The following is a 22,384-nucleotide window of genomic DNA, read 5'->3' as shown; positions in this document are numbered from 1 at the left end:
AGTTTCCCTTTAAAAACCGAGCTCGCCAAACATGTGAATACAAAACACTCCCAATTTTAAACTCTAAACCCCCAGGAAACTCCAGTAATCACCATAGCAACACAACAACACTTCTATACCTTCATAACTATAGAAACCCTCAATAGCATTTTAATGATCATCAATTAAATGCATTCATTATATATATATATATATATCAAGTCCTTATGTTCTTAATCATACCAACTATCTTAAACATATTTTATATCCAACATTAAATAAAATCTCATGCTTATCTCCAAATATATATACCAAACTAATTTATCATTACATGCTTAAGTTATAATTCAAATAACATAATATCCGAAAATGTCATAATTGTACATGCCATGATTCTTAAGTACATCAAACTAATTCTACCACTACTAAAATAGTCGCTTCTGGTCTGAAGCTACTCTTCTGATCTTCAAGTAGCAACCACGGACTTCAACCTGCGCGTGATAAAAATTAACGCGCTGAGTATAAAACTCAGTGGTGCTCGTAAATGACAAACTTACCAATGTTGCACTGGCAACACACTTAAAATATAAATTTTCATCAAAAGAACATACATTTACATTTATAGCAAAAGAAATATCAAATAAACTTATAATTAATAACATAAATAATTTAATTCTTCCAAATCACAAATTCATTATTTGGACATTTATTATACCAATACACATACTATTTATTTTAAAACCATGTATCGAAATATCATGCCTTGAAAATTAATTTGAGAACATAATAATTTATTTCCAAACTAAGGTTTACTGAAATAATATAATCTTATTCATTCAAGTGCCTTAAAAATATTTTGCAAGGGCTCGCATACACTTAGGAGAAAGAGAAGCAGATAGGTTTTCATAACTTATTCATAATGGCCTTAGGTCGCCAACCTTTTCATAACATATAGAGCGCGTCCACCCTAACATAAGACACCCACGTGCCTAGCATATGATCATAGCTTCGTATCATAATGGCATCAAATGCCGAGCATGCTCATCATACATAATAAAATCAAATCTCGCATCAAATTCACATCAAGTATATTAGAGCCCAAAATCCTTGTTTTAATTCTTAATTCATAATACTTCTCATAAAACTTGTCTTATTCTTTAGTCTTCTTAAATTCATAATGTAAGCTTACTTTAGAACATAAGTAACTCATGAAAATTAACATAGAAAATTACTTATCATATAAAATCATACATGTAAGCTTACTTTTGAACTTAAGTGACTCATGAAAACTTCATACTTAAACATAATTACTTAATATAGGAAATTTCTTATAAATTCCTTTTCTTTTAAAACATTCTTGAAGTCATAATGAAATTTATCATAAGAAACTTCTTATCATATAAAATCATATTTTCCTTATTCAAAATTCAAAGCGCATACATCTTAAATACCCTTTTTTTTTTTTTAAAACTCTAAACATATGAAAGTTATCAAAATAATCATACTTATGTCATAGATATATAGATAGCATACCATACAAAAAATAATAATTAAGTAAGCCTTACCACCCTAGAGTGGTTTGGCCTCTTAATGAAAACCAAGGGGAGGAATTTCCTTCTCCAACCAAGCATACTAACATAACTCTTATGCACCAAGGTATCCATTTCTATCCTCATCATGCATTATCTAAACTAATTCCACACTTTATCCTAAAATTTCCAACAATTTTTCCCATTTATGTCCATTTAAACATATCCACAATAACACTTTTCAAACTTATATCTTATTTTTGTCAAATAAATCCTCAAACATACAAATAATCAAGAGAACCTCATCACAAATGATTCATACATACATTGATCCAAATAAACCCATGATTCAAGGCATAGGAAATTTTCAGCATTAATATAACCTTGACCTTTGCAGGGTTCTTAAGACATAACTTGGGTTATAGGTCTCCAAATGGAACGAAATCAGATTCATTAGAAAGCTAAGACAAAATTCTACAAATGTTATGAAGGGATCACAGCCCAGATCAATGTGCAAGGTAGCAAACAAAAGCTAGGAACACAGACCAACAGTCCAGACCTGATTCAGCAGAACCAAGTCCAATGTTTATTGAATTACTCCTTAACCAAACACTCAAATTAATTCAATCCAAAACCAGAGAAGTATCAAGACACAGGGCAACAACTCTCATGAAGAACTCAGAACATAATCTTGCCATTATAGTGGTCAAAATGGGCAATCAATTCAGTGATGCATGTGGCCCGTCATAACACAGTCAGTTTGGGTGTTTCAGCCATAAGTTGAGCTATATATATTCAAATTGGACACAAGAGGATGGGTTGGAAAGCTAAGAGAGAGACCTACAACTTTTATGATGGACTCAGATACAAATGGAAACTAGAAAGGATCGAAAAATGGTCCTTAATCTCACTCAATAACCCGTTTTTCCCAAATTCAGCTTACTTTAACCATGAAAGGAACATGAACAACAAAGATACAAGGTAGAAATGTCTACCACAACATAAATACTCATCACTTATCACCCAAGAGCATGTAATTGGAATCAAAATTCAACAAATCAATCATTTCATACAAAATCCCAAAATATCCACATAAGAGCATAAAGGCACAAAATAAAAAATTTGAGTAAGGTAAGTGTGTTTATGAACACTAACCTTAAAAATAAGCTTTAGCAAGCTTAAATTAAAACTTTCTAATCTCTCACTTTACCTTTACTCCATGGTAGAGGTTTCTCCAACCTTTGGCTCAAGTAGAGAATCTCCAAATTTCTTGAAATAATTCACCAAAAATCACTTCCCAAGCTTTAATCTCTAGAATTAATAACTTAAATCAAGTTGGTTGGGGTGAATTTGATGTGTTTAGTAAGGAAGAATTGAAGAAAATGAAGAAGAAGAAGAAGGAGGAGGAGGAGGAGGAGGAGGAGACGTGTAAGGGAAAAGAAGAAGAAAGAAAAATGGTTGCACAATAATTGATGGTTGACTTATATAAAGCAACAAGGGTATTTTAGTCTTTTCCCCTAATTGGATGGCTAGGATTAAGTCAAATAATCTCATCTAATGGCTACAAATAATCTCCAAGTAAATTCCTTGAAAATATTATTTATCTCCATAAAATTCTCAAATTTAATCCTTAAAAATAATTCCTCAAATTTCCTTACTTAATATAACACCATAATTCACTATTCACTATCTAAATTCTCAAAAAATATTCATTACTTATTTTCTACCCATAAAAATCATGTATGCATACTCCGAAAATATTAAATAAAATATGAAACATAGATAGTAATTTTTCTGGACCAAAATAATACTGACTCCCGGACCGGTGGTACTATTCACAGACCGGTAAAACTATTATTTTAGACACAGAAAAATTAGGGCGTTACATGTGAGACATCGCACGGTTGCCGGTACGCCTCAACAAAATGGAGTTGTCGAACGGATGAGCAGGACATTGATGGAGAGAGTTCGTTGCATGCTCTCTAATGCTGCCTTGCCTAAAGAATTTTGGGCCGAAGCTGCATCTACCGCATGTTATTTGGTGAATCGTTCCCCACACACATCACTCGACTTTAAGATTCCAGAGGAAGTTTGGTCAGGTAATCCTGTTGATTATTCGAATTTGAAAATTTTTGGATGTCTTGCATATGCACATGCAAATCAGGGAAAATTAGAACCAAGAGCTCGAAAATGCATATTTATTGGTTATGCATCTGGTGTGAAAGGGTATCGCTTGTGGTGTCCTGAACTTAAGAAAGTAATTATCAGTAGGGACGTTACTTTCAATGAAAATGTGCTAATTCTCCCTAGAAAAGAAACTGTCGGTTCTTCTTCTTCTGACACATGTGTTTCAAAGAAAACCGAAGAGAAGGTGGAGCTTGAGTTTGAAATACCAACTCCTAGCAAGAAGAATATTTCCTCATCTCCGATCACATCGGAGGTTCCTGATTCCACTGAACCAGATCGTCATGAAGACTATTCTATTGCCAGAGATAGACCCAGGAGAGAAATCAAACGGCCTGAAAGATATAATGAAGGGAATTTGGTTGCTTATGCTCTTGCAGTTGCAGACGATACAGCTGAAGGTGGAGAACCTCTCACATACTCTGAAGCAATCTCATGTCCTAATTCTTTTGAGTGGCAAGTTGCGATGCAAGAAGAAATTGAATCTCTGCAGAAGAATGATACTTTGTAGTTGGTGAAATTGCCAAAAGGCCAAAGAATTGTAGGCTGTAAATGGGTCTATAAGAAGAAAGAAGGCAATCCTGGAGTTGAAGATGCAAGATATAAAGCACGTTTAGTTGCTAAAGGCTACACTCAAAAACATGGTGTAGACTTTAATGAAGTGTTTTCTCCTGTTGTTCGTCACACTTCTATACGTGTACTTCTTGCCCTTGTTGCCTTGCAGGATCTTGAATTAGAACAACTTGATGTCTGTGGGTCCCGAGTGTGTATGGCACAACCCAAGAGGGGGGGGGTGAATTGGGTTTTCAAAAAAAAACTGAAATAAATTTTAGAAATTCTAAACAAGAATTAGAATTCTAAGTGCAGCAGAAAAACACACAGAACTTTGTGAGAGTAGAATATGGATTAGAATCTCCTCACAATGTTCTAATTTCAGATATAGAAAGTCTGTGCAAAGTGCAGCTATTGATTAGAACAGCTTCACACTGACTTGTACAATATCAGAGCTTCTTTATGAAGGAAAGTTATTGAACTCAAAACTTCCTCATAAAGTTTGCAAAACCATATAACACTATGTGAAAGATAGTTATTAGAACTTCTTCACAGAGTCTTAATCAAATGTTAAAGTAACTTTATGATGAAGAGTTATCAGGATTAGAACATCCTCATAAAGTTTAGAAAACAAAATAGAAACCCAAACAATGAATTATACTGGAAATAGAACAACAGTTAGAACATTGTATATTCACTATATTAGAATACCAGAGTTCTAACGTTTAGAATAGATGAAACTTATTGTCGTTTTAGAACATCTGAATATTAACAATTTCAGCGTTTCTAAAAATTAAACAAGAGTGTGAAAGAGACAGTATCAACCAAACTTCAGAAATAAAGAGATCAACACCGAGAGTTATAGTGGTTCAGCACTAACTCGCCTACATCCACTCCCCAAGGCGCATCTTGAGATCCTCCACTAAGTTATCTCTTTTAAAGGGTAAGAGACAAACCAACAGTACAAGGCAAATAGATCAACAACCTAGATCTACCCTTTTTGTCCCACTAGATTTTCCAAAGGTTCTAGTTAACCTCAACCCTTTCTGTTTTTGGTAGAGTACAGAAAACTCAATTCAAGACATTGCTATCCCACACATGGAGAAGGTCGCTTGATAACCTCTATCTCAATAGCTTCTAACCTAAGCTATTACACTCAAAAGTTTAACAAATAAAGAGCCTGTCTACTGTAGAATACAGATTCTAAATAGACATAAAGAAACGCCTATATAAGCACAGGAAAAACAATTTTATCAGATTAGAAAATTGATTAGAACACAGAATTGTTTTTCAAAAAGAAATTGTAAAAATTCTTTTCACTTTAAATATTGAAAACGTTAAGTGTAGATATGAAAAGAAAATGGGGGTAGAGTAAGTTTTGAGAGAAAAAGATTCGTTCAATGAGAGAGAGTGCTCTTAAAACAATTACTCTTACTTCACCAAATGTTTAAGGCGTGAATGTTCCTTTATATATAGGAAACAAGGAAGCTATCACTTTTGGAAAGAGATTGAAAATAGAATATTTTCTTTCCTTATTTTTAGAAGATGTGAAAATCTTTGTTACCAAAAATTATTTCATCCTTTTTGGTAAGAGAATAAAACCCGATTTTCACTTTCCTTTAGAAAAGATTTTTGACAGCATTTATTTTGGAAAGAATTATTTGCGGATAGATGCATTTACCAAAACCGAAAAAGATTTTCCTTTATTTTTAAGGTAAGAGAATAATTTTAAAATACTTTAGATCTTTCAAAGAAAATATTTCCGAAAAAGTGAATGATTTTATTACCAAAAACTTTAGAGAAGAAATCTCTTTAGTTTTAGGAAAATAAATCTTTTCAATTTAAAGGAATAATTTTTGAAAATTAAAATAAAGGAATTTATTAAAAAAATAATTTCCGAAAATACTTTTGAGAGAGAAAAAGATCTTTGTGCTCATATATAACCTTTCTCTCTATCCTACAAAGTTTCCTAAATGCCTAGATTACTAGGATCTTCGAAATCTTCACTCTCAATGTAGGACTTGCCTTGTATGATTTCTTTCCAAAGAAATTCTGCATAAAATAAAATTAGCACAAATAATATAATTTAAATTTATTTGTTTTGTATTAATCATCAAAATCTGAGATTTGACCCTTGAGCCAACAATCTCCCCCTTTTTGATGATAACAAAACCAATAAATTTAGCAAACACAAAAGCATGTGCTCCCCCTGAATTTTATGCATAAAAGTTCTAAAAATGCCAAAAGATTTATAAAATAATTTAGAACATGTAGTTTGCTCCCCCTGAATAGATGCAATAAAACTGTTTATGAAAATTAAAACTAGGGAGGCCTTTCTAGAAAATGATTTTAGAACTAGCAACATAGGCATGATGTTCTAAGTTCTAACAATCAGAGCAAATGCATATATTAGAACTAGGAAAGATTTGACAAGAAGTTCTAAGTTCTAACAGACAGAATATATGGTCAGAGCAAAAGAATAAAAGCAGATGTTTAGAAATAGAACAAAAAGATCTTATATTCAACCTGCGAAAACAGTCGTTAGAATAAGAATCTAAGTTCTAAAATCACATAGCTTATCATGTAGCTCACTAACATAGACCATATAGAAAATGATAATTTGTAAACATATAATTTAGAAAGTATTAGCACACAGATAACCACTATATCAGTACTTTGGTTGTCAAGTACGTACCAACAGTGTTCAAAATATCACCAAAATACCTGTTCTCCCCCTTTTTGTCATCATATAAAAAGGGTTAGACAAAATCTCAGCAAAAATAATAAGAGAAAAAAAAAAAGTTCCACAAAATATAATCCTACGAAGATAAAGAAAAAAAAAAATGTTCAGGATATATAAGAAACAGATCAAAGAGGCTTAGGACCATTTCTAAGTCTTTTAGAACTCCTTAAAGATTGAACTGGAGCGGTTTCAGAAGAACTCTCTGGCCTTTTAGAAGATAGATGCAGTGGAGGCTTTGTGCTTGCCAGCAGTATGCTTCACGTTCTTTGGCTTCTCTGAGGAGGGAACGTAGGATGTTCCTTTCACTTTTAGAGTAGCTAACTTTCTTGTATTTACATCTTTCATCCTTTCCAGAACCTTGATGAGAGACTGATTCTATTCAATCACAGTCTTGCACTGTTGAATCGCTTCATCAAGTTCCCTGTTATGTTCTTCTGTTAGCTCTCTTTCTAATCTTATTAGCATAGCTTCCCTACTCCTTTGGGCTGACAACAACTCAGATTCTTGTTCTGTCTTTTCCTCTGTTGTCTTCTCTTCTTCACTGATTTCTATCTTCTCAGTCTCAGCATCGTTGTCTTCCTCAGCTTCCTTCCCTTTTTCTAGCTCTTCATGTTCTTTCTCTTTTTCTGCTTCTTCTTCTTTTAATTCTTCTTTCTCTGTGGCACTTTCCTTTTCAGTTTCTTCTTCTTCTTCTTCTTCTTGTGTTTCTTCTTCTTCTGTCTTTTCTTCAGTTTTCTTTCCCTCTTCTTTCACTTTCTCTTCTTCCTCTATTTCATCTAACTTTCCTTTCCCCTTTTCTTTTCTTTTCTTCTCAACTTCTTCTTTACTCTCTTTTTCCTTCAATACTTTTTCTTTTGATTTTCTAGTTTCCCTTTTTACTTTCTTTTCTTCCTTCTTTTTTTTCTTCCTGCTCTTCTTCCTTTTCTTTTCCTTCAATTGTCTTCTCTTCTTTCTCTTTTTCTTCACCTGCTTCCTCATCCTTCATTTTCAAGGATCCGCTATCCAGCTTGGAAACAGATTGACCAACATGCTTATCTAGATCAACATTCAGAAACTCAAACACAGGCATGAGAATCATACCATAGGGTAGCTTTTTAGGGTTGTTCTGCAGTTTATCAAACACAATGTGATATAGATTGAGAGATTTCTTCTCAACTATGTGCCACATAATGCATAGTTCCACTTGATTCACATACGTCAGTGAAGCGCTCTTAGAATAGATATAATGTACAATGATCTTGTACAACCATTTCATGCTCTCTGTCAAGTTGGAGCATTCTATTGAACCTTGTTTGTCTGCAGACACCTTTTTCATTATCTTTTTCACAAAGTCTTCCTTCTTGTAATCACTAACCCTAGATACGTCTTTGATTTTGGTTACTCTGGACCCAGCATTAGGTACATTAAAAATTCTCCCAAAATCATTATACGAAATCTCCCTAGTCTCACCCTGAATTTTGACAGAAATCGATTTTGTCCCATTTACCTTCAACGAACCATAGAATTCCTTAACTAGGTTCTCATAACATAACACATTTAAAGACAGAAACTTCATCCAGTCTTGGAACTCAAAAAGTTCCTTAAAGTTAAACTCATCACCACCAAAAAATTTCCAGTCAATCATATAGGAGCGCATAAGAGGGTAAGTTGAGAGAACCGACTTACCTTTGTCAAGAATTTTCGCCCCCTGTTTCTGTGAAGTACCTGTTTCGACTTTTCTTTTCTTGGTTTTCTCTTCAGCCTTTTTCTCCTTCGACTCCTTCTGTTCGTATTTCTTTGAGAGCTTCTTCAGAAGTTGAAGCTCTTGCTCGGTAAGAGAGTCTGAAGATGAGTTTGAACTTGATTCGGCCATTGTTGTAGTTTTCGAAACTCAAAAGCAACTTAGGGTTTTAGTTTTGCAAAGAGAAGATAAAGAGTATGCTAAGCAGTTAACACAAAATAGAGATGCTTAAGTGGCGGAAGAAAGAATTAAAGAACAGTTTTTAAATGGAATTCAAAACGGCAAATAAGACAAAAGAAACAAAATAAATAAAGGAAATAAAACAAAACAAAATAAATAAAAATAAAACCCTAAAACCGCCAAAGTACTAAAGACAAAAACAAAATAAAACAAACACAATAAAATAACTGTTTTTGTCTAAAGTGAGATTCTGATAGTGACTTTAGAAAGTCATATCAGAGCAATGTGCGTTTTTAGACAAAAATCGATTTTTACACAGAATAAAAAATTAGAACATAGCAAATCTTCTAATCTTGAAATTAGAAAGCAGTTTAGAACATACTTACAGAGTTCTAAAGTTACGAGTTTAGAACTAACATACCAAGTTCTCTTCTAATTGCGCAGAATTGACTTTCATTCAAAGGTTTTGTAAAAATATCTGCCAATTGCTTTTCTGTGGGAATGAACTCAATCACGATATCACCTTTTTGTACATGATCACGTATGAAATGATGTCTGAGTTCTATATGCTTGGTTCTAGAGTGCTGAACTGGATTCTTGGATAAATTGATGGCGCTTATGTTATCACATTTGATAGGCACTGTTTCTAATTTCAGTCCATAGTCTGCCAACTGTTGTTTGATCCATAGAACTTGTGCAACACAACTTCCAGCAGCAACATATTCTGCTTCAGCAGTAGAAAGAGCAACTAATGTCTGTTTCTTGCTAAACCAAGATACAAGGGCGCTACCCAGAAATTGACAAGTTCTGGACGTGCTTTTTCTATCTATTCTGCTTCCTGCAAAATCAGAATCACTATACCCAACAAGATCAAATGTATCATCTTTAGAATACCACAGACCCAGATTAGAAGTTCCACAAAGATATCTTAGTATTCTCTTCACAGCCATTAAATGAGATTCTTTGGGACACGATTGAAATCTAGCACAAAGACAAACACTAAAGTGTATGTCTGGTCTGCTTGCCATTAGATATAGCAAAGAACCAATCATACTTCTAAACAGCTTGATATCCACGTCTTTGCCTTTTTCATCTTTTTCTAATTTTGACGATGGACTCATTGGAGTACTACATACCTTGGCATTTTCCATTTTGAATCGTTTCAACAACTCTTTAGTATATTTTGCTTGATTAATGAAAATTCCATTCTCACATTGTTTAATTTGAAGCCCTAGGAAGAAATTTAATTCTCCCATCATACTCATTTCGAACTCACCCTGCATAATCTTAGAAAATTCCTTACAAAGAAGGTCATTAGTAGAACCAAAGATTATGTCATCAACATATATTTGTACAACTAGAATATCATGTGCTTTGTTTTTAATAAATAGTGTTGTATCAACCTTTCCTCTTGAAAAACCATTTTCTAATAGAAACTTACTCAATCTTTCATACCAAGCTCTAGGAGCTTCTTTTAAACCATAAAGAGATTTAGTAAGTTTGTAAACATGATTAGGTTTATCAAAAATTTCAAAGCCCGGAGGTTGTTCTACATACACCTCTTCATTTAGAAAACCGTTTAGAAAAGCACTTTTCACATCCATTTGATACAACATGAAGTTTTTAAAACATGCAAATGCACAAAGCATTCTTATGGCCTCAAGTCTAGCAACCGGAGCAAAGGTTTCATCAAAATCGATGCCTTCTTCTTGGTTGTACCCTTGAGCCACTAATCTTGCTTTATTTCTCACAACATTACCTTGTTCATCAAGCTTATTTCTAAACACCCATTTTGTTCCAATAACAGAATGGTTTTTAGGTCTAGAAACAAGTTTCCAAACTTGGTTTATCTCAAATTGATTCAGCTCTTCTTGCATAGCAAGAATCCAACTTTCATCATTTTGAGCATCTTCTAAGTTTTTAGGTTCTAATTGAGAAACGAAAGCAACATTACCGAAATATCTTCTATGTTGAGCTCTAGTCATCATCCTTTCTGAGGGATTATCCATTATGTCTTCTTGGGGATGATACTTGTGAAATCGCCATTCTTTTGGTAATTGAGAATCTTCATTTTCTGTTTCTGGCGTTTGGCTTTCAACTGTGTTCTGATCTTCATGTTCTAATTCTGGTTCAGCCTGATTATTGATGTTCTGATCGCTTTCTGGCTGTTCTAGTTGTTTTGATTGCTCATTCTGCTTCTCAGGATTAAAATCTACAACATCATCATTTTCTAATGTTCTAGAAGTAGAGTCAGTTTCATCAAACACAACATGTATTGATTCTTCTACAACTAGAGTTCTTTTATTAAAAACTCTATATGCTTTACTATTATTAGAATATCCCAGAAAAATCCCTTCATAAGATTTTGCATCAAATTTAGCAAGATGATTTTTCTTGTTATCTAGAATAAAGCATTTGCACCCGAAAATATGAAAATAACCAATATTTGGTTTTCTTCCTTTGTATAGCTCATATGGAGTCTTTTTAAGTTTAGATCTTACCAAAGCCCTATTTAGAATACAACAGGCAGTGTTGACTGCTTCTGCCCAGAAATACTTTGGTAGTTTAGAATCACTTAGCATGGTTCTGGCCATCTCTTGAAGTGTTCTATTCTTGCGTTCTACCACTCCATTTTGTTGTGGTGTTCTAGGTGCTGAGAAGTTATGGAAGATTCCTGTTTTGTTGCAAAAAGCATTGAATTTCTGATTTTCAAATTCTCCTCTATGATCACTTCTAATTGCCGTGATGTTGTATCCTTTCTCATTTTGTATTCTCTTGCACAGATGAACAAACATGTCATATGACTCATCCTTATTTCTAAGAAAGAGTGTCCAGGTGAATCTTGAGTAATCATCTACAATAACAAATGCATAGAATTTTCCTCCAAGACTAGAAGGAGTAATTGGACCAAATAAATCAAGGAGCAGCAATTCTAAAGGTCTAGAAGTAGAAACCATGCCCTTAGATTTAAAAGAAGTTCTGGTTTGTTTGCCCATTTGACAAGCATCACAAATGTGATCTTTTTCAAATTTCAACTTTGGCAAACCACGAACCAAATCTTTCTTAGACAATTTAAAAATAAGGTGCATGCTTGCATGTCCAAGTCTTCTATGCCATAACCAACTAGAATTATCAATAGAAACTAAACATATATCCTGGTTATGCATATCGGAGAGATCTACTAGGTATATATTTCCAAACCTTTTTCCAGTGAATAAGGTCGTATTATCATGCATGTTCTGAACTTCACAATGAGAAGGTTCAAAGATCACTCTTCTATTTTTATCACAAATCTGACTCACACTTAACAAGTTATAATGTAATCCTTCTACTAAGGATACATCTTCTATTGAAGGATTAGAACCTACCACACCAATACCAACGATCTTACCTTTTGCTTTGTCTCCAAAGCTTACCGTACCTCCCTTTTTCTTTTCTAATCTGGTGAATCTCTTTTTGTCACCAGTCATATGCCTAGAGCAAGCGCTGTCCATGTACCACATCTTTGTTTTTAGCTCGCTCCTTAGGCACACCTGAAAAGATCAAGCAAATTTAGGTACCCAACTCATATTGGGTCCTGGAGGGTTTGTGGTAACAGGTGCACTATGATTCTTCTTTTTGAAACTTTGATGTTCTAAAGTCACAACATTAGAAACAACATTTTTCTGATTAGAAACACGATTCAGTTTAGAAATGCTATTAGAACTTGTTTTCTCTTTAGAAAATGATTCTGAAATTGACTTTAGAATTCTAATCTCAGCTTTCAAGGATTCATTTTCAGAATTCAGATTTTTGCATTTTTCTTCAAGATGTGTCAGATTTTCAGAAAATCGATTATTACAACTTTTAAGATCTTTGATTTCTATAATAAGATCTTTGCATGTAACTTCTTGATAAAAAGCATCTTTTAAATGGTTACTTTCAGATTTTAATTTTCTGAAATCTTTCTTTAGAACTTTATGCTTTCTAACAAGTTTTTCAAACTCATTGCAAAGATTATTGTAAGTATTTAGAAGATCACTTTCTGATTCTGGTTCAGAAATACTTACAGTGCTTTCATCATTCTCATGGATTGTTGCATTTGTCTCGTTGATTCCAGCTTTCTGTGTTGAAGTCAGAGTGCTAATTTCTTTAGATTCAGAGTCGATAGTAGCCATCAGACAAATATTAGCAATTTCTTCCTGATCATCGTGGCTTTCAGGATTAGAATCATCTGAATCACTCCAAGCAGCTACGAGAGCCTGCTTCAGCTTCTCTTTCGTTGATTTCTTTTTCAATTTAGGACAGTTTGGCTTAATATGTCCAAGTTTGTTGCATTCATAACAAACCACTTCAGAAGGTTCTTTCTTGGGCAAGTTATTATTTTTACATGGAAAGTTCTTTTTATTGAACTTTTCTGTGGCCTTCCACCTTTTCGATAAAAATGTTTAAATCTCTTAGCAACAAGTGCTAAATCATCACTGTTAAGATCAGAAGAACTTTCTTCACTAGAGTCTACCCTCAAAGCTAGTCCTTTCTTTTTCTTATCTTTCGTTGTTAAGGAAGATTTCATTTCTTCTGAGATAAGAGCTCCTATTAGATAATCATACGTGACGGGAGTCTCTTTGTAATTCATAACAGTTCCTATAGAATCCCATTTTCTAGGTAGAATTCTAAGGATTTTCTTAACAAGCTCATCTTCTGAAATTTCCTTTCCGAGAGTTCTCAAAGGATTAACTATATTAGTAAATCTAGAATTTAGTTCTGCAATAGTTTCTCCTTCTTTCATACTAAACATTTCATATTCTCTCCAAAGGATATTTATTCTGGATTCTTTTACCCTGTCTGTACCCTCATAGGTTACTTTAAGTTTTTCCCATACCTCTGTTGCAGATTTGCATCCAGACACTTTGTTATACTCAGTTGCATCTAGAGCACAATGAAGAATATTAATTGCCTTTGCATTTATAGCAATATCATTCCAGTCACCATCGGTATATTCTTCTTCAGTTTTTCTAACTAGCTCATCTCCTACAGTTTTCATGGGAATGCGAGGACCAGTTATAACATTTCTCCAACAATTTATATCAACTGATTTCATAAAATTCTCCATTCTAGTTTTCTAGTAAGAGTAATTAGAGCCATTGAACAAAGGAGGTCTAGAAACAGATTGTCCTTCTAGAGTAGAAAGAGGAAGTGGGGTTGCCATGGGATCTTATCTCTTAAGCGATTAAGCTTCGGTAAGTCAAGAGCCAAGGCTCTGATACCAGATTGTGGGTCCCGAGTGTGTATGGCACAACCCAAGAGGGGGGGTGAATTGGGTTTTCAAAAAAAAAAACTGAAATAAATTTTAGAAATTCTAAACAAGAATTAGAATTCTAAGTGCAGCGGAAAAACACACAGAACTTTGTGAGAGTAGAATATGGATTAGAATCTCCTCACAATGTTCTAATTTCAGATATAGAAAGTCTGTGCAAAGTGCAGCTATTGATTAGAACAGCTTCACACTGACTTGTACAATATCAGAGCTTCTTTATGAAGGAAAGTTATTGAACTCAGAACTTCCTCATAAAGTTTGCAAAACCATATAACTGTAACATCCCTTCCCGGTCCACCCGTAAACCCGAATGAACCGAACCAAAACGTTACAAACTGGTTGACTTTATGTCTTGTCATGCTGAAGTCATAATGTATATTGAATATAATAGCATGCTGATGTTGTATACAAAAATAATGTAATTTATATTTACAAGACATGATACTAGTGTCAAAATGAAATGGGCCCAACTGTGTGCCCTGTACATGCCATGAAAAGGATAGACAAAAGATACACATTAAAATGAGTAGCTACCCTGAAGACTGAGTCTTCTACAGATGAACTGCAGCAGTTGTAAGCTGACTCTCTACGGTCCAAACTCAGAGCCTGCGAGTTAAACAGGTAACTCGCTGAGCAAATAAAGCTCAGTGGATATCTCAATAGATAAAGAAACAATTAAACACATACATGTATAGAAAGAACCATGTAAACACATATGGCACATATAAGCACACACATCATGATACTTTCATGATACCTTGATTATCTTTTGTACTGTTTATAATACTGTATAATTCATGAAATGTTATGTCAAGATATCTGTATGGCTCCATAAGGTTATAGTGAAACCGAAGTGATAAGAAAAACTGTATGAAACTGGATGAATACTGTATGCTTGGCTGCTATGGCCCATATATAATCATATCCAATCAACGGCCTGTAGCCGGAGTATCAAACTGTATGAGGTGCAGATCTGCTATCCTATGTCGCGACATAGCCTTATCTACATGGTTTCTACCTAACCTCAATGGAGCATAATGTTGGTATTGTAAATAATATAACACAACATCATATTAATAGTTCATAACTTCATAATTCATAATGTTTATTTGATTTCACATCATTGCATGCTTGCATGTTGTTTTGATACATGTTCTAATGTTGTATTTTGGTGTTAAAATGATTGGAGGCATATAAGTGAAGCAAAGGAATACAATTGCATTGAAAAAGAAGTCCAAAAGTGCATGAAAACACAAGTCGCGAGCGCGTACTTGAAAGTCACGAGCGCGTAAAGCACCAAATGAGAGACAGTGAGTTCCCAGGCCAAATTTGCGAGTGCGCGATGAAGGTCGCGAGCGCTTACAGGCCAAGGGCCAAGTCGCGAGCGCGAGAAGTGCCAAATGAGAGTCAGAGAGTTTGCGAGCACAAGTCGCGAGCGCGCACTTGAAAGTCGCGAGCGCGAGATGTGCCAAATAAGAGTCAGAGAGTTTTAGGTGAAAGTCACGAGCGCGCATTTGAAAATCGCGAGCGCGAGAAGGCAACGCGAGCTCGTCATGCGATTCGCGTTTTCCAGCCTGCACAGTCTGTACTCTTTTGGTCATATCTCTCAATATACAACTTCGATTTGGATGATTCAAAAACCCATGTAAAGCTAACACATAGAGGAACAAATAACCCTTCTATGACACTTCCTAATTCCATCATTAAATGGGGTCAAAAGCAAGATGAAGTTACTGGTAAAATTTCTAGCAAGCCCTGTTTCAGCATAAACTCACTATTTACTTCATTTATTCAATACCTCCCCTGTTCTCCCCTGTTTCTCACCATTACCAGACCTCCCACTCAACATGAAGCAATATTGTCTCATTAACAACACACCACACAAATTCTCATGCAAAGAAAATGGTAAATGAAAAGAGATATCAAACCTTTACTCCAAAAAGCTTGAGCTCTTCTTTAACTTCTTTTTTCTACACTCTTTGAACTCCCTTCACCTATAAATAAGAATTCTTATGAATTCTAAAATAATAGCACCAAATGATTCAATTATGAACTTCAAGAAGGTTTACTTACTTGGATAGAAGAAAAATTGAAGTTAAGGCTTATCTACCATCAAAATTGAAAGGAAGGTGGAAGAGGAAAGGAAGAAAATGAAGAAGATGAAGATAAAGATGAAAAATGGGAAAGTGAAGTGATAATCACGGGTAGGCCATCAAAAATCAAAGGAGTTTATGTAAAACTTCCTAACTGGTACCTCAATTGTTAACAGGTTACTACTTAAGACCCAAGCTTGATCTTTTAATGCAAATAAATCCTCACCCATATGCTTTGATCTTTTTCTCTCAATCAAGTAAGTCCACTTAAAATCCCATTCTACCCCAACCGGGTTTGGTTCAACTCGACTTAACTCGACTACTCAACTCTATGCTAAGACTCGACTCGGTAGGATGTCACAATTCTCCCCTCCTAAATAAAAACTTCGTCCTGAAGTTTACCTGTTGTGAACAACTGCGGATACTGTTGTCGCATGGTGTCTTCAGATTCCCAAGTTGCTTCTTCTGTCTTATGATTCCTCCAAAGAACTTTTACCAATGCTATTTTCTTGTTCCGCAATTCCTTAATTTCTCTGGCTAAGATCTGAACTGGTTCTTCTTCATAGGTGAGATCCGGCTGAATTTCAATCTCTTCTGCTGATAACACGTGTGATGGGTCTGATCGATACCTCCTTAACATTGATACGTGAAAGACATTATGAATTCGATATAAGGTTGAAGGTAACGCTAGGCGATAGGCTAATGGTCCTACACGTTCAACAATCTCGTATGGACCAATGAACCTAGGGCTAAGCTTACCCTTTCGTCCAAACCTTAGGATCTTTTTCCATGGTGAAACTTTCAGAAATACCTTATCATCGACCGAGTACTCCATATCCTTTCTCTTTAAATCAGCATAAGACTTCTGTCGATCACTTGCTTCTTTCAGCTGTTTTCTGATGATTTCCACTTTCTCTTCTGTTTCTCTAACCAAATCTAGAGCCAAAATCTTCTTCTCACTCAGTTCTGTCCAACACACAGGTGTCCTACATGGTCGACCATACAATGCTTCATATGGTGCCATTTTAATGCTTGATTGGTAGCTGTTGTTGTAGGCAAACTCCATGAGAGGTACATATCTGTCCCAACTGCCTTCAAATTCTATAACACATGATCTCATCATGTCTTCTAGAATTTGAATGACTCTCTCTGATTGGCCATCTGTTTGAGGATGAAATGCAGTGCTGAAATGCAATTTCGTTCCTAATGCTTCCTGCAGTTTACCCTAAAATTTCGATGTAAACCTTGGATCACGATCAAATATAATGGATGATGGAACTCCATATAGTCGAACTATTTCGCTAACATAAATGTCTGCTAACTTGTCCAGAGAATAGTCCATCCGAACTGGTAGAAAGTGTGCGGACTTAGTTAATCTGTCCATGATCACCCATACTGCATCGTGCTTCCGCTGCGTCTGAGGTAATTCAGTAATAAAATCCATCGTGATCTGATCCCACTTCCATGTTGGCACTGTTATTGGATGAAGTAACCCAGCTGGCAGTTGATGTTCTGCTTTTACTTGTTGACATGTTAAACATCTTGTTACAACATTTCCGATATCTTTCTTCATGCCCGGACACCAATAGCCTTTCTTCAAATCTTGATACATCTTGGTACTACCTGGATGCATTGTATATGGACTGTTATGAGCTTCATGCAGAATCTTTTGTCTAAGCTCCCCTATCTGTGGTACAACAACTCTGTCTTCATAGAATAAGATTCCACTGTTATCCAATCTGAATTTCCCACCATGATCTTCCTGTACTTGTTTCACCCATAGTGCTGTTTGTGCATCTTTCTTCTGTGCCTCTGCAACTTCCTAAACCCAAGATGGCTGTACTTGCATCTGTGCTAGAATAACTCCCTGCTGTTGCAACTCCATGCTAATTCTCATTGCTCTCAAAGCAAACAATGATTTGCGGCTAAGGGCATCAGCTACCACATTAGCTTTGCCCGGATGGTAATTAATGACATAATCATAATTAGCCAAAATCTACATCCACTTCCGTTGTCTTGAATTCAAGTCCTTTTGTGTCGGTAAATACTTTAAACTCTGATGATCTGTGTAAATGTAACACTTTTCACCATACAGATAATGCCGCCATACTTTGAATGCTAGAACAATGGCTGCCAATTCTAAATCATGGGTTGGATAATTCAATTCATGTGGCTTCAACTGTCTGGAGACATAAGCTACCACTTTTCTGTCTTGCATGAGTACACACCCTAACCCAATATGAGAGGCATCACTGTAAATCTCAAAGTCTTTACCTGACACTGGCTGAGTCAACACTGGTGCTTCAGTCAACTTTTTCTTCAAAGTGTTAAAACTCTGCTGACATCTATTATCCCATTGGAATACAACTGCTTTCTTCAATAATCTTGTTAAAGGTGATGCAATGATGGAGAATCCCTTTACGAACCTTCTGTAATAGCCAGCTAAACCCAGAAAACTTTGAACTTCTGTGACATTTCTGGGTGGTCTCCAATCAACAATAGCTTCAATCTTATGAGGATCCACTCTGATACCCTCCGATGACACCACATGTCCTAAGAAAGAAACTTCTTCCAGCCAAAACTCACACTTACTGAGCTTGGCATACAGCTGTTTATCCCTCAGTGTCTGAAGTACAATCCGCAAATGTTTATCATGTTCGACCTTATCTTTGGAGTAGATCAAAATGTCATCTATAAACACCACCACAAACTGATCCAGATATGAATGAAACACGCGGTTCATGAGATCCATGAAAACCGCTGGTGCATTTGTGAGACCGAATGGCATGACTAAAAATTCATAGTGACCATATCGGGTCCTGAATGCAGTCTTAGCGATATCTTCTTCCTTTATCCGCAACTGATGGTATCCCGACCTAAGGTCGATCTTAGAAAACATACCTGCACCTTTTAGCTGATCAAACAAATCATCGATTCGAGGCAATGGATACTTATTCTTGATTGTCAGTTTGTTCAGTTGTCTGTAGTCAATGCACAATCTGAATGATCCATCTTTCTTCTTTACAAATAATACCGGTGCTCCCCAAGGTGATGCACTGGGTCTGATAAAGCCTTTACTCAATAACTCCTGTAGCTGAATCTTTAACTCTTTTAGCTCTGCTGGTGCCATTCTGTAAGGTGCAATTGATACTGGTGCTGCTCCAGGATAGACATCTATGGTAAACTCCACTTCCCTCCTTGGTGGTAACCCTGGTAACTCTTCTGGAAATACATCTGGATAATCACACACTGTTGGTATGTCTTGCACTTCTGACTGTTCTTTCTCTGCTTGTAATGCACATACCAAGTATGCTTCACAACCCTTCTGAATTAATCTCTTTGCTGCCATGGCTGATATCACATTACCCAGAAAATCTCGCCGTTTCCCGACTACTGTAATCTCTTCCCCTGCTGTTGTATATAATGTCACCCTTTTCTTTGCACAATCAACTATAGCCTGATGTCTGGATAGCCAATCCATACCCAGAATAACATCAAATTCTCTAAATGGCAACTCCATAAATCTCCTGGAAACTCTTTTCCATGAATAACAATTGGACATCCTTCGACCACTGTATGAGTTTTTACTACATCTCCTAATGGATTTGTAACCAACATACCCTGACTCACATATGCAACTTCTAAAACTTTAACCCAAGGTTTAGGTACACTAATGTATGAATGAGATGAGCCAGGATCAATTAAAGCATAAACTGTATGATCACATAAGGAAAACTCACCAACTATTACATCTGGAGCTTCCTCATCTTCTCCGCATCGCATAGACCCTGGCTGGACCTCTAGTATCAGGTCTGTCCACAGTCTCTGACTGCTGTCTCTGCCCTCCGGAGCTCTCACCTCTACCTCTGCCTGCTATGAACTGTATAGGAACTTTTGCCCTCTTCGGACAATCCTTCTTCTGATGGTCTGATGCTCCGCATATCCAACATTTACCAGTCACCAACCAACAATCTCCACCATGCCGTCTGCCACAATGCTCACAAGGTGGAAAAATATAACCGGCTGACTCTGCACCTCTACTGGTGCCTCTACCAATTCCTCTGCCTGAACCTCGACTACCTCCAGCAGAACTAGCCACAACTGATACCGCTGGCGCGTTAGCACCCCTAGCTGAGCCTTGGCTAAAGGAAGGTCTAGAACCAGCTGAACTACTAGCACCTCTGAATCTCTTGCTTTCTGACTGATATGCACTGGGTGCACTCTGAGTTTGGTCTCTCCTCTGCTGAGACCGCTGGCGTCTGGTACGCTGACTGGCCTGAATTCGCTCTATCTCCTGAGCTGCCTCTACCAAAGCTGAGAACTCTCTGAATCTGGAAGCTACCACTCCCATTTGAATCTCATCGTTCAGGCCTTCCTGAAACGTTTTACACCTTCCGGCCTCTATAGTCACTATCCCCTTACCATACCTGCTGAGCCTAGTGAATTCTCGCTCATATTCGGCAAATGACATTCTGTTCTGCCTCAAGTATAAGAATTCTTTCCTTCTCGCATCTAAGTAAGCCTCTGTGATGAACTTTTTCTTGAATTCATCCAAGAAGAATTGCCATGTAAATTGGGTTTTCAAAAAAAAAAAAAACTGAAATAAATTTTAGAAATTCTAAACAAGAATTAGAATTCTAAGTGCAGCGAAAAAACACACAGAACTTTGTGAGAGTAGAATATGGATTAGAATCTCCTCACAATGTTCTAATTTCAGATATAGAAAGTCTGTGCAAAGTGCAGCTATTGATTAGAACAGCTTCACACTGACTTGTACAATATTAGAGCTTCTTTATGAAGGAAAGTTATTGAACTCAGAACTTCCTCATAAAGTTTGCAAAACCATATAACTGTAACATCCCTTCCCGGTCCACCCGTAAACCCGAATGAACCGAACCGAGACGTTACAAACTGGTTGACTTTATGTCTTGTCATGCTGAAGTCATAATGTATATTGAATATAATAGCATGCTGATGTTGTATACAAAAATAATGTAATTTATATTTACAAGACATGATACTAGTGTCAAAATGAAATGGGCCCAACTGTGTGCCCTGTACATGCCATGAAAAGGATAGACAAAAGATACACATTAAAATGAGTAGCTACCCTGAAGACTGAGTCTTCTACAGATGAACTGCAGCAGTTGTAAGCTGACTCTCTACGGTCCAAACTCAGAGCCTGCGAGTTAAACAGGTAACTCGCTGAGCAAATAAAGCTCAGTGGATATCTCAACAGATAAAGAACAATTAAACACATACATGTATAGAAAGAACCATGTAAACACATATGGCACATATAAGCACACACATCATGATACTTTCATGATACCTTGATTATCTTTTGTACTGTTTATAATACTATATAATTCATGAAATGTTATGTCAAGATATCTGTATGGCTCCATAAGGTTATAGTGAAACCGAAGTGATAAGAAAAACTGTATGAAACTGGATGAATACTGTATGCTTGGCTGCTATGGCCCATATATAATCATATCCAATCAACGGCCTGTAGCCGGAGTATCAAACTGTATGAGGTGCAGATCTGCTATCCTATGTCGCGACATAGCCTTATCTACATGGTTTCTACCTAACCTCAATGGAGCATAATGTTGGTATTGTAAATAATATAACACAACATCATATTAATAGTTCATAACTTCATAATTCATAATGTTTATTTGATTTCACATCATTGCATGCTTGCATGTTGTTTTGATACATGTTCTAATGTTGTATTTTGGTGTTAAAATGATTGGAGGCATATAAGTGAAGCAAAGGAATACAATTGCATTGAAAAAGAAGTCCAAAAGTGCATGAAAACACAAGTCGCGAGCGCGTACTTGAAAGTCGCGAGCGCGTAAAGCACCAAATGAGAGACAGTGAGTTCCCAGGCCAAATTTGCGAGTGCGCGATGAAGGTCGCGAGCGCTTACAGGCCAAGGGCCAAGTCGCGAGCGCGTACTTGAAAGTCGCGAGCGCGAGAAGTGCCAAATGAGAGTCAGAGAGTTTGCGAGCACAAGTCGCGAGCGCGCACTTGAAAGTCGCGAGCGCGAGATGTGCCAAATAAGAGTCAGAGAGTTTTAGGTGAAAGTCGCGAGCGCGC

Source organism: Jatropha curcas, chromosome 2 (genome assembly GCF_041381405.1).
Source record: "Jatropha curcas cultivar XTBG-Jc1 chromosome 2, XTBG_Jcur_1.0, whole genome shotgun sequence".
NCBI lineage: Eukaryota > Viridiplantae > Streptophyta > Magnoliopsida > Malpighiales > Euphorbiaceae > Jatropha > Jatropha curcas.
This window is presented reverse-complemented; position numbering follows the sequence as displayed.